This window comes from Oncorhynchus clarkii, chromosome 18 (assembly GCF_045791955.1).
Source record: "Oncorhynchus clarkii lewisi isolate Uvic-CL-2024 chromosome 18, UVic_Ocla_1.0, whole genome shotgun sequence".
Classification (NCBI taxonomy): Eukaryota; Metazoa; Chordata; class Actinopteri; order Salmoniformes; family Salmonidae; genus Oncorhynchus; species Oncorhynchus clarkii.
In genome coordinates this window covers 58,617,541-58,631,563 of record NC_092164.1, presented here as the reverse complement: position 1 = coordinate 58,631,563, position 14,023 = coordinate 58,617,541, and the positions used below count along the sequence as shown (strand labels likewise).

Genomic DNA, 14,023 nt, shown 5'->3' with positions numbered 1-14,023 from the left:
AGTAAAAAAATGATCAAAATGTCCTGTAGCTTTTGTAGCCCATAGCTTTTCCTGTGATTTCACAAGAAGAGGGTTAGCGGAGAGGCTTGCGTAGCACGGAAACAGTTGCAAGAGAGGCTAGAGATGTGTAGCTGAAGTAAGAATCGAAATGTTAGCTGGATATTAGGCCATACATTAGCTAGATTTTAAGGCTATAAATATTTACCTGTCAAAGTGCAATAAAAAAAAGTGAACAGATTATGAAATTGCAGATCTGTTCGTTCCTCCAGGCTGCGCTCTGCAGTTCCGAACACAGAAAGCTCCACTATCGATTAGGCCTAAGGCTTTAGACTAAAACATTCTACCAAGGCCACAACAACACAGTGTAATGAGGAATGTATTATAGTTATCAAGTCAATACACATTTATTGTCCAGGGCTGAAAGCTGCTGTGATGTAGGCTGATTTGAATAACCACTCGTACGTCCTGTTTTGAATGCTTCATGCCAACATAACTGCATACAGCCTGGTCTGATCATGCAACCATTTGGATCAGTTAGGGTTTACAAGGTCCAGAAAGGTACATTAGCAGGCTACTCTCACTCTCCTTTTAAACTCTGCTATGTTAAATCCGGCAAGCAAAAGCAAGCTGGAATCAGTCCCCTGATAGGCTGTTAGTAGGAAATAAAATGCGGAAAATATGGCCTTCTCATGCGATGGTTGTCGTGGATCATCATTCTCCGAAGTCTTCCTATAATTAATGTGGCAACCAATATGCTCACACATGCCTAGTTATTCAGGTAAGCTTACCTTGCGTTCTGCCTTCTCTCCTCTCCGAGCAGCCTTGCACACCTAGAACCAAGAACGCTTCAATAGAAGGCACTTTTGATTGGTTGTCAATGTTTTATCATCGGCGGGCCAGGCAGAAAATCGCTCTGAAAGTGATCTAAACGATAGCTCTTGTTATCGTTTTCCGCTGTTTCTGTAGTTATCGTTGTGGTGTGAACGCTCCTGTTCACTTGAATTAGAAAGATTTAATTGGTTTTATTGTTATAGTTATCTTCCTTGGTGGGGACGGCCCTCAATCTAAGGCCTGCGTCCCAAATGGGACCCTATTTCCTATATAGTGCACAACTGTTTTTTTTTTTATACATATAGTAACCTAAGATGCCATTTGGGATGCATCCCTGAGTGTATCTCTCCCTCTGCTCTCTCTCCCTGCAGGAGTTTAAGTTCATGGGTCAGTGCCGGTCCCCCTCAGTGTCTCCCAGTAGACAGGTGTTGTCTAGCCAGGACCAGGAAGTTTCTTCAGCCAGGAGGGGAACCCCTTTGAGAGGCACATCGACAACAAGGATGAGGAGACTGAGGACATGCTGGCCTCAAATGGGGTAAGCAGTGGCCATGTTTGAGAGGATCAAATCCGTAATGCATTGAGGGTAAATTGTGAATGACTGACTAATCTACAAATAATAATGAGTAGTTATTTATGACGCAAGGTCATTTGTAGATCAGTCTGCAATGTCGAACCACCCCAGTGCCTCATCCTAGTTCCAGATGTATCACATGTTTCTAGATGCTAGTCCTGTAGCTGGTATGTTGTGTTTGCTGTTTGTCAAGGAGAATGAAGCAGAACGAAGCAGTATGTAAGCACCAGCAACTTTGTTGATAAGGGTGAGTTAAGGTTATTTCAATCAGAAGGTGACATATTCCACAACTCCCTGTCTGCCACACACATTGTCCATTACGCTAGTCCATTACATGCTTTCTAGAGTTCTGTTGCATCTCCCCACCAGAACGTTGTATCACTATCCACTGATCCTTCTTCACAACGCCGGCTGCCATTCCATCAGATCTCACAGAGTATTAACATGAATCCCATTAGTTCCCCCGGTAGCACGTGTCATCACCGTCCGCCACACTGAGTCATTTCAAGTGAGGAAATAAATAGGAGCAGCGATTAAAGTCGGACATTATCATTTGGAGACATTAAGTGGTTTATAGTCGCCCTAACAGTCACGTCAGAGGTCGTAACAGAGTTTAATGGAGGGGACCGTGTCGGTATGGAGTTTACACCCGCTGCAGTGGTGCTTAACACTTTGATGCACTTGACATTTCATTATATTCAATATGAGCCGCTACTGTAATGAAAAGACTACAGTTAAATGGGCGTGGCTTGTGGTCTTTTGGATAGCTCTGAGTGGTAGCACACTGATATTAATGAAATAATAGGCTCGCTTTTATGGAGTGACAAACTTTTATGGAGATGTGCTTGCATACATGTGGACTGGACTTGTTACATTTCAATGCCAGTGTAAGCTGTATAAGGCTGTAACGGCTTTCTTCCTGGGAAGGAGAGGCGGACCAAAATGCAGCGTGGTTATAGTTCATGTTTTTTAATAGAAAAACTCAACATGAACATAATACAAAACAATAAATGTGGCAAAACCGAAACAGCCCTATCTGGTACAACAAACACAAAGACAGGAAACAACCACCCACAAAACCCCACACAAAACAGGCTACCTAAATATGGTTCCCAATCAGAGACAAATGACTAACACATGCCTCTGATTGAGAACCATATCAGGCCCAAACATAGAAACAGACAAACTAGACGACCAACATAGAATGCCCACTCAGATCACACCCTGACCAAACAAAACATAGAAACATACAAAGCAAACTATGGTCAGGGTGTGACAAAGGCTATTATTTGTTCAGATTTCATTATCAGTTTGTTTTTGTTCTGCCGTAACAATCAACCCGTTGTTTGTTTTTGTCTTCATTTTAATTAATACACCAATGTATCTTGAAAATTAATATTGTATTATCAAAGGGGATTAGTCAAATCCAAAATGGTTCCTTTCTTGTTAACACATTTTCATAACCTCAAGCTTGTATTCAATATGAACTGCTAAAGCTCAGTCGAAGGCATTGTGTTGCTAGATTTCGATCAAAATGAGAAAGTGAGCATACACAATCTGCAGTTCAGTTAAGTTCCCTTTAAACAGCTTAAATTGTTCCTGGTAGAGTATTATAGGTGGTTTTGTTCCTGGTAGAGTATCGTAGGTGGTATTGTTCCTGGGTGTTTTTGTTCCTGGGAGAGTATTGTAGGTGGTATTGTTCCTGGTAGAGTATCGTAGGTGGTATTGTTCCGGGGTGTTTTTGTTCCTGGGAGAGTATCGTAGGTGGTATTGTTCCTGGTAGAGTATCGTATTTGTTTTTGTTCCTGGGAGAGTATTGTAGGTGGTATTGTTCCTGGTAGAGTATCGTAGGTGGTATTGTTCCGGGGTGTTTTTGTTCCTGGGAGAGTATCGTAGGGGGTATTGTTCCTGGTAGAGTATCGTAGGTGGTATTGTTCCGGGGTGTTTTTGTTCCTGGGAGAGTATCGTAGGTGGTATTGTTCCTGGTAGAGTATTGTAGGTGGTATTGTTCCTGGGAGAGTATTGTAGGTGGCATTGTTCCTGGTAGAGTATCGTAGGTGGTATTGTTCCGGGGTGTTTTTGTTCCTGGGAGAGTATCGTAGGTGGTATTGTTCCTGGTAGAGTATCGTATTTGTTTTTGTTCCTGGGAGAGTATCGTAGGTGGTATTGTTCCTGGTAGAGTATCGTAGGTGTTTTTGTTCCTGGTAGAGTATCGTAGGTGTTTTTGTTCCTGGTACAGTATTGTAGGTGGTATTGTTTCTGGTAGAGTATTGTATGTGGTATTGTTCCTGGTGGAGTATTGTAGGGGGTGGTTGTCTCACCTAGCTATCTTAAGATAAACACATAAACTGTTAGTGGCTCTGGAAAAGTGTGTCTGCTAGATGACTAAAATGTAAAAATGTGATAAAAGCTTCTAAATCATCAGCAATTATATCTCTTTCTCTGAATGACCATATGATTATTTTCCCCCTCTGCAGTATGAGTCAGATAAGTTAGTCAAGAGTGTGCACCAGGACTACGACAGTGATTAAAGCATCTAAATTATCATGTTGTTAATATACAGTACCAGTCAAAAGTTTGGACACACCTAGTCATTCAAGGTTTTTTCTTTATTTTTACTATTTTCTACATTGTATAATAATAGTCAATACATCAACACTATGAAATTACACATATGGAATCATGTAGTAACCAAAAAAGTGTTAAAACAAATCCAAATATATTTTATATTTGAGTTTCTTCAAAGTAGCCACCCTTTGCCTTGATGACAGCTTTGCACACTCTTGGCATTCTCTCCACCAGCTTCATGAGGAATGCTTTTCCAACAGTCTTGAAGGAGTTCCCACATATGCTGAGCATTTCTTGGCTGCATTTCCTTCACCCAACTCATCCCAAACCATCTCAATTGGGTTGAGGTCGGGTGATTGTAGAGGCCAGTTCATCTGATGCAGCACTCCATCACTCTCCTTCTTGGTCAAATAGCCCTTACACAGCCTAGAGGTGTGTTTTGGATCATTGTCTTGAAAAACAAATTATAGTCCCATTAAGCGCAAACCAGATGGGATGACGCATCGCTGCAGAATGCTGTGGTTGCCATGCTGATTAAGTGTGCCTTGAATTCTAAATGAATCACAGACAGTGTCACCAGCATAGCAACATCACACCTCCTCCTCCGTGCTTCACGGTGGGAACCACACTTGTGATGCGGAGATCATCCGTTCACCTACTCTGCGTCTCACAAAGACACATGTTTCTTAGCCTAAGGAAGTCTCTTCTTATTGGTGTCCTTTAGTAGTGGTTTATTTGCAGCAATTCGACCTTCAAGGCCTGATTCATGCATTCTCCTCTGAAAAGTTGATGTTGAGATGTGTCCGTTACTTGAACTCTGAAACATTTATTTGGGCTGCATTCTGAGGCTGGTAACTCTAATGAACTTATCCTCTGCAGCAGAGAAGTAACTCTGGGTCTTCCTTTCCTGTGGCAGTCCTCATTAGAGACAGTTTCATCATAGCGCTTGATGGTTTTTGTGACTGCACTTGAAGAAACGTTAAAGGTTCTTGATATTTTCCGTATTGACTAACCTTCATGTCTTAAAGTAATGATGGACTGTTGTTTCTCTTTGCTTATGTGAGCTGTTCTTGCCATAATATCGACTTGATCTTTTACCAAATAGGGCTATATTCTGTATACCCCCCCACCTTGTCACAACACAACTGATTGGCTCAAACACATTAAGAAGGAAAGAAATTCCACAAATTTACTTTTAACAAGGCACGTCTGTTAATTGAATTGCATTCCAGGTGACTACCTCGTGAAGCTGTTTGAGAGAATGCCAAGAATGTGCAAAGCTGTCATCAAGGCAAAGGGTGGCTACTTTGAAGCATCTAAAATATAAAATATATTTTGATTTGTTTAACTTTATTGGTTACTACATGATTCCATATGTTTTTTTTCATAGTTTTGATGTCTTCACTATTATTCTACAATGTAGAAAATAGTAAAAATAAAGAAAAACCCTTGAATGAGTAGGTGTGTCCAAACTTTTAACTGGTACTGTATATAAACCTTTTCTAAATGTCTATATTTGAATGATATTGTTACTGTGTTATTCCCTCTCTGCAGTGTGAGTCAGATAAGCTGGAGAAGAGTGTCTACCAGGACTATGACAGTGACAGTGGCGTCCCCGATGAACTCAAGCAGGACGAGCAGACCGGAGACATCCCTCTCAAGAGGTCAGGTCAAAGGGCACAACGTGATGTCATATCCCGGGAGCTCACTGGTCAAGTTCTCACGAGCTATGCTAGTAGTTCATGTGTGATGTACATCTCTATAAGTGGAAAGATACATGCATTATATATATCATTTTGAAAGAATTGTCATTATTTTGTTCTCAGTGTAGTGTTGAAACAGATGCATGAATGAATGACCTTTTATTTCCGTGTCAAATCGGCAGTTGGCAACCCGTCCCTTATGGGATTAACTGACACATAAACAAACATTACAACAATTCCGTGATAGTTCTTCCGGTGTTCTGGGCACATAAAGTGACAAAGAAATCAACAGTAAAAAGAATACAAAAAAATAAATATATACTGTATATATACAGATAAATAAATCCAGAAAAATGAAATGGAAGGCATTTGAACCCAGTCTGGCACAAAGAGAAGATTCAAGTGTAAAACAGGCTTACGCACAATCTATATACATTTGTGCCTTTTGCTATATGGGAGCTAAATATTTGTATGATTTAATTATAGGTATCCCCTTTTCTTTTATTCCAGGCTTTATCTGAAAATGTAGCAAACGGAAATACACAATGGACCAAAAAGAATTTCATTTTCTCTTCATGGCCCAGCCACATAATTCCAGGGTATATCTGGTGGTCTTTCTCTTCATGGCTCAACAACATAATGCCAGGGTATATCTGGTGGTCTTTCTCTTCATGGTTCAGCAACATAATTCCAGGGTATATCTGGTGGTCTTTCTCTTCATGGCTCAGCAACATAATTCCAGGGTATATCTGGTGGTCGTTCTCTTCATGGCTCAGCAACATAATTCCAGGATATATCTGGTGGTCTTTCTCTTCATGGCTCAGCAACATAATTCCAGGGTATATCTGGTGGTCTTTCTCTTCATGGCTCAGCAACATAATTCCAGGGTATATCTGGTGGTCTTTCTCTTCGTGGCTCAGCAACATAATGCCAGGATATATCTGGTGGTCATTCTGGAAAAAGGACCAGTGTATATCGTGGTAGAAAAGGCCATTTAAATGCATGTATTGGCTATATATTTAGAATAGGTGTCTCAAATATATGTTTGTCTCACCCCCACATAACCCATCGAAGTCGGCACAATTTCATCAAGTTCTTTGTCTACATAATGAAACATTTTCTTTTACCCTCCCCTTACTTCATAGCACTCAAATCACATGTTTGATGAACACAATCATTAGCCCTCTGGTGCAGAAAAGAGGATGAATTACCACACTTAGAGGCTTTTTATCCCCATGTGAAAATGTTCTCAAATCTTCATCTTCTACAGTATTTCATTAAGCTTTCAATGAAGCCAGTTTTTAACAAATCATTGAAATACATTTCCTCCCACTACATTTCTTGACTACACACACACACACACACACACACACACACACACACACACACACACACACACACACACACACACACACACACACACACACACACACACACACACACACACACACACACACACACACACTTCCATTGTTCTCTTGTTAACCGAGAGGAGGGGAGATTCTGCTTAAATCAGTGGGTAGACTATGTACAGTGGGGCAAAAAAATATTTAGTCAGCCACATATTTGCATGTTCTCCCACTTAAAAAGATGAGAGAGGCCTGTAATTTTCATCATAGGTACACTTCAACTATGACAGACAAAATGAGAACCACCAGGCTGGGAAGACAGCTTGGTTTGAAGAAATCAACTGTGGGAGCAATTATTAGGAAATGGAAGACATACAAGACCACTGATAATCTCCCTCGATCTGGGGCTCCATGCAAGATCTCACCCCGTGGGGTCAAAATGATCACAAGAACGGTGAGCAAAAATCCCAGAACCACACGGGGGGACCTAGTGAATGACCTGCAGAGAGCTGGAACCAAAGTTACAAAGCCTACCATCAGTAACACACTACGCCGCCAGGGACTCAAATCCTGCAGTGCCAGACGTGTCCCCCTGCTTAAGCCAGTACATGTCCAGGCCCGTCTGAAGTTTGCTAGAGAGCATTTGGATGATCCAGAAGAAGATTGGGAGAATGTCATATGGTCAGATGAAACCAAAATAGAACTTTTTAGTAAAAACTCAACTCGTCGTGTTTGGAGGACAAAGAATGCTGAGTTGCATCCAAAGAACACCATACCTAATGTGAAGCATGGTGGTGGAAACATCATGCTTTGGGGCTGTTTTTCTGCAAAGGGACCAGGACGACTGATCCGTGTAAAGGAAAGAATGAATGGGGCCATGTATCGTGAGATTTTGAGTGAAAACCTCCTTCCATCAGCAAGGGCATTGAAGATTAAATGTGGCTGGGTCTTTCAGCATGACAATGATCCCAAACACACCGCCCGGGCAACGAAGGAGTGGCTTCGTAAGAAGCATTTCAAGGACCTGGAGTGTACTAGCCAGTCTCCAGATCTCAACCCCATAGAAAATCTTTGGAGGGAGTTGAAAGTCCGTGTTGCCCAGCAACAGCCCCAAAACATCACTGCTCTAGAGGAGATCTGCATGGAGGAATGGGCCAAAATACCAGCAACAGTGTGTGAAAACCTTGTGAAGACTTACAGAAAACGTTTGACCTCTGTCATTGCCAACAAAGGGTATATAACAAAGTATTGAGATAAACTTTTGTTATTGACCAAATACTTATTTTCCACCATCATTTGCAAATAAATAAATTAAAAATCCTACAATGTGATTTTCTGGATTTTTTTTCTCATTTTGTCTGTCATAGTTGAAGTGTACCTATGATGAAAATTACAGGCCTCTCATCTTTTTAAGTGGGAGAACTTGCACAATTGGTGGCTGACCACTGTATGTGACTACGTGCTACAATATGGCAGCTAATTGTGTGAGAGTGGCAGATGTGCAGCGGGGGGAAAAAAACACAAAAAAGCTCTATTCAAAAGCTCTTCATTAAGAACAGATGTAGGAATTACTGAATTGATGATGTACATAAACATTACACAGAGTTATTGATTTCCATGCATGTTGTGTGGCGAAAGCCTTGGGTTCACTACATGCAGGTCAACACGGTGCCTGCAGGGTCTGGGTTCTCTCCAGTGTTTTGTACTGATCTAAGCCTCTAACACGCTCATTTCCCAATCTATCAGGAGGAATCACTGGCTAATTGAAGGGCTGCTGGAAGGTCACGTCCATGTCCAGCAATTAGAGATGTACTAATGAATGGTGGTAGATGCAGTTTCATCATTAGTCAGGGGGCTGGTTCTGTCAGGGGGCTGACTTGTGTCATGCCTCTTAATTGATAGATTTAGGAGATTTTATGAATGAATTTCTGGGCTCATCCACCGAGCCTCAGGGTTATGAACCTGAACCGCTGTCTATGTCTGGGCTCAACTACCGAGCCTCAGGGTTATGAACCTGAACCGCTGTCTAAATCTGGGCTCAACCAGCAAGCCTCAGGGTTATGAACCTGAACCGCTGTCTGTCTGGGCTCAACCACCAAGCCTCAGGGTTATGAACCTGAACCACTATCCGTCTGGACTCAACCACCAAGCCTTAGGGTTATGAACATGAACCACTGTCTATGTCTGGGCTCAACCAGCAAGCCTCAGGGTTATGAACCTGAACCGCTGTCTGTCTAGGCTCAACCACCAAGCATTTGGGTTATGAACCACTGTCTGTCTTGGCTCAACCACCAAGCCTCAGGGTGATGAACCTGAACCGCTGTCTGTCTGGGCTCAACCACCAAGCCTCAGGGTTATGAACCTGAACCACTATCCGTCTGGACTCAACCACCAAGCCTTAGGGTTATGAACATGAACCACTGTCTATGTCTGGGCTCAACCAGCAAGCCTCAGGGTTATGAACCTGAACCACTGTCTGTCTAGGCTCAACCACCAAGCCTCAGGGTTATAAACATGAACCACTGTCTGTGTCTGGGTTCAACCACTGAGCCTCAGGGTTATGAACATGAACCACTATCCGTCTGGACTAAACCACCAAGCCTCGGGGTTATGAACCACTGTCTGTGTCTTGGCTCAAACACCGAGCCTTATGGTTATGAACATGAACCACTGTCTGTGTCTTGGCTCAAACACCGAGCCTCAGGGTTATGAACATGAACCGCTGTCTGTGTCTTGGCTCAAACACCGAGCCTCATGGTTATGAACATGAACCGCTGTCTGTGTCTTGGCTCAAACACCGAGCCTCATGGTTATGAACATGAACCGCTGTCTGTCTGGGCTCAACCACTGAGTCTCGGGGTTATAAACATGAACCACTGTCTGTCTAGGCTCAACCACCAAGCCTCAGGGTTATAAACATGAACCACTGTCTGTCTAGGCTCAACCAGCAAGCCTCAGGGTTATAAACATGAACCGCTGTCTGTCTAGGCTCAACCAGAAAGCCTCAGGGTTATGAACATGAACCACTGTCTGTGTCTGGGCTCAACCACCAAGCCTCAGGGTTATGAACCACTGTCTGTGTCTTGGCTCAACCACTGAGCCTCAGGGTTATGAACATGAACCACTGTCTATGTCTAGGCTCAACCACTGAGCCTCAGGGTTATGAACCACTGTCTGTGTCTTGGCTCAACCACTGAGCCTCAGGGTTATGAACCTGAACCACTGTCTATGTCTGGGCTCAACCACCGCACTTCAGGGTTATCAACATGAACCACTGTCTATGTCTGGGCTCAACCACCGCACTTCAGGGTTATGAACATGAACCACTGACTATGTCTGGGCTCAACCACCGCACTTCAGGGTTATGAACATGAACCACTGACTATGTCTGGGCTCAACCACCGCACTTCAGGGTTATGAACATGAACCACTGACTATGTCTGGGCTCAACCACCGCACTTCAGGGTTATCAACATGAACCACTGTCTATGTCTGGGCTCAACCACCGCACTTCAGGGTTATCAACATGAACCACTGTCTGTGTCTGGGCTCAACCACCGCACTTCAGGGTTATCAACATGAACCACTGTCTATGTCTGGGCTCAACCACCGCACTTCAGGGTTATCAACATGAACCACTGTCTATGTCTGGGCTCAACCACCGCACTTCAGGGTTATCAACATGAACCACTGTCTATGTCTGGGCTCAACCACCGCACTTCAGGGTTATGAACATGAACCACTGACTATGTCTGGGCTCAACCACCGCACTTCAGGGTTATCAACATGAACCACTGTCTATGTCTGGGCTCAACCACCGCACTTCAGGGTTATCAACATGAACCACTGTCTATGTCTGGGCTCAACCACCGCACTTCAGGGATATGAACATGAACCACTGACTATGTCTGGGCTCAACCACCGCACTTCAGGGTTATGAACATGAACCACTGACTATGTCTGGGCTCAACCACCGCACTTCAGGGTTATGAACATGAACCACTGACTATGTCTGGGCTCAACCACCGCACTTCAGGGTTATGAACATGAACCACTGACTATGTCTGGGCTCAACCACCGCACTTCAGGGTTATGAACATGAACCACTGACTATGTCTGGGCTCAACCACCGCACCTCAGGGTTATGAACGTGAACCACTGTCTTGTTGTCCCGCCCTCACACCTCTCCTTTCTCTCTAATCAGCATCTCACCTCTCTCTCTAATCAGCCCGTCAAGGGAGACGCTGCGAAGCAGGAAGTAGTCAGACTACAGCCTTAACAAGGGCTCCAATGCTCCCATCCTGACCAACACAACCCTCAACGTGATTCGCCTGGTTGGTGAGTAATCATCTCCTCTCCTCTGTTCCTCTCCTCTCACCTCCCAGAAACATCCAAGACACTAAGTGATGACCGTGGTGACCCCTCTCCCGCAAGAGACCTCGATAACGGCACCAATTAACAAGCTCATCGCTCATTTAAGAATGTGAGGAACCAGGACCCTATTCCCAAGGCTACCTGGCAGTGTGACTGGCCTGTACCTGCCATCATTAGCCTGTCGTTATCCACACCAGACCCCCGTGACCTTTCATTTCTTAAGTGGAATGTAAATGTCTGTTTGACGTCAATTGCGAGGTGTCGGTCCTCAACGTCAATTTTGCTTCCTGCTCAAATCGCAACTCGTCTATGATTTGATTTAATTGGAGAGGAAGAAATGTCATTATGATAAGTGAGGTAGTTAAGGCTCCGAGTTTGTGAAGAAATCTCTGTTTTTCACTCGTGTTTTTAACTGATTTGAATTGAATTACGTTTCTAAACAACATTCTAAATGACCAGCGCAGTTCACTTATAGTGTAGTAAATTAATTTTATTCAACTAACATTTATTTGTATTTTTTTTGCATTTCAGATGTATAATAGTACATGTATGATTTAAAACATAATACGTCGAACAGAACATGTACAGTATACCAAGTCACTTAATGTGAAAGAAATACTCATCTGGATTTCTGTTTTAATAGTGCTCTGAAAAGTTAGATGACAGGGTTCTAGCATTCACAGAAAGAGAAAGTAAGAAAGTGCCAGTCTCAGCGCAAAAAGTGGCTCTTTCATCAGCTCTGGTTCAATGGTAACCTTGTTACAGCCATGTGCTCTGTAGCTATTCATTTTATTACCCTTTTCTCAAATGAAATTCCGTCCGCTCAGAGTACATGTAAATGCTCTATTGGCTGGGCAAATATATTATTATAAATCACTATTCGATTATGATTGACTTAAAACATCTTAGATTACATTACTATGAGAGTCCTGGGATCTAATGTTACCCCAGATACAATGTTGTCTGCTTTAGTTGGATATGATGAACAGTTGAGACCCTTTACATCCCAGGACATCTTATAGAGGTGAATGGAGAGTAAATCAGTTGTTTCATCACATCAGATACGTGCTTTCATTTGGTGCAGTGCTGATGTCAAACGTCATATCCATTTTTTGGCATCCTGATCACATTCATATCAGTCATGTACTGTAAATCTCCCAGAGGATATTTGCTTAAAAGTTACATTCAAACATTTGAATTTATCCCATTCAAATTCCCCAAAAAGATGACGCTAGGGTTTTGGATCAACTTTTTTAGATATGAAAGATCCAAACAGAATTTCCAAGTATCTAATATGCCAGGCTAGTAGTTTTTGAGATGAGCTTTTTTGAACCTTTCTGTTGATAACTGTTTAACTGATATCAATTATTTTGTTATTTAATATCTCATATTATGTAATAGCATATATTATAATATGAATACCTTTCTAATATTTCCCATACAGGTTAAATGCATGCGGATGATGAACATTCTGAAGCCTATAGCCTTGGCATGTCATCCGCTGTGTTTCCCAGCTGTTTGATCACTACCTATATGCTGTCTACACCTTCTTCCGCCGCAACAATATGGTACGGAAAAATACTACAAAGCTATTTCAATGGAGATTATTCATTGACCATGCATTTTAGTCCAGGACTAGGCTTAACCTGTGTCCGGGAAACTGGCCCTGAGGGTCTTTTACACAACCATCCATGACAGAGCTGTTTTTGTATGTGACAGACTTGCATTATGTTCATTAGTGTCCCCAATGTGAATGTGTTCTATGTTTCTCAAATGTTATCTTATATATTATTTACCACTCAATTATCTGTATGTGGTTACTGCTTCTGTGTTCCACCTCTTGTACACACATCACTCATTGGAAATTGTCAGTGGGGCTGTAGCTGAAATCACCTAAGATTGCTTTTCCCTTCTGTTGAGCCAATGTATTAGTGCTTATGGTGTTCAAATAGAGTTGGAATGAATGAGAGTGTCTTCAGAACAAGTCACTGTCCTTGAAAACATTACATTGTTACAGATTTTACAGATATTTTCAGACTGTTCAGTAAGATAAGGGACACTGAAGTGCTAACTGGTCTGTTTATTAAGGAGATGATCGTGGACTTCAGGAAACAGCAGAGGGAGCAGCCCCCCTATCCACATCGACAGGACAGTAGTATCCACATCGACGGGACAGTAGTATCCACATCAACGGGACAGTAGTGGAGAAGGTGGAACGTTTTATGTTCCTCGGGATACACATCACGGACAAACTGAAATGGTCCACCCACACAGACAGCGTGGTGAAGAAGGCGCAACGGCGCCTCTTCAACCTCAGGAGGCTGAAGAAATTTGGCTTGTCACCAAAAACACTGACAAACTTTTACAGATGCACATTCGAGAGCATCCTGTCGGGCTGTATGACCGCATGGTATGGCAAATGCTCAGCCCACAACCGTAAGGCTCTCCAGAGGGTAGTGAGGTCTGCACAATGCATCACTGGGGGCAAACTACCTGCCCTCCAGGACACCTACAGCACCCGATGTCACAGGAAAGCCATAAAGATCATCAAGGACAACAACCACCCGAGCCACTGCCTGTTCACACCGCTATCATCCAGAAGGCGAGGTCAGTACAGGTGCATCAAA

At 42.8% G+C, this 14,023-nt stretch overlaps 1 pseudogene; it reads left to right on the top strand.

The window, feature by feature from the left end:
* LOC139372382 (syndetin-like) overlaps positions 1–14,023 on the top strand; it is a 284,096-nt pseudogene that overhangs the window by 170,112 nt on the left and 99,961 nt on the right.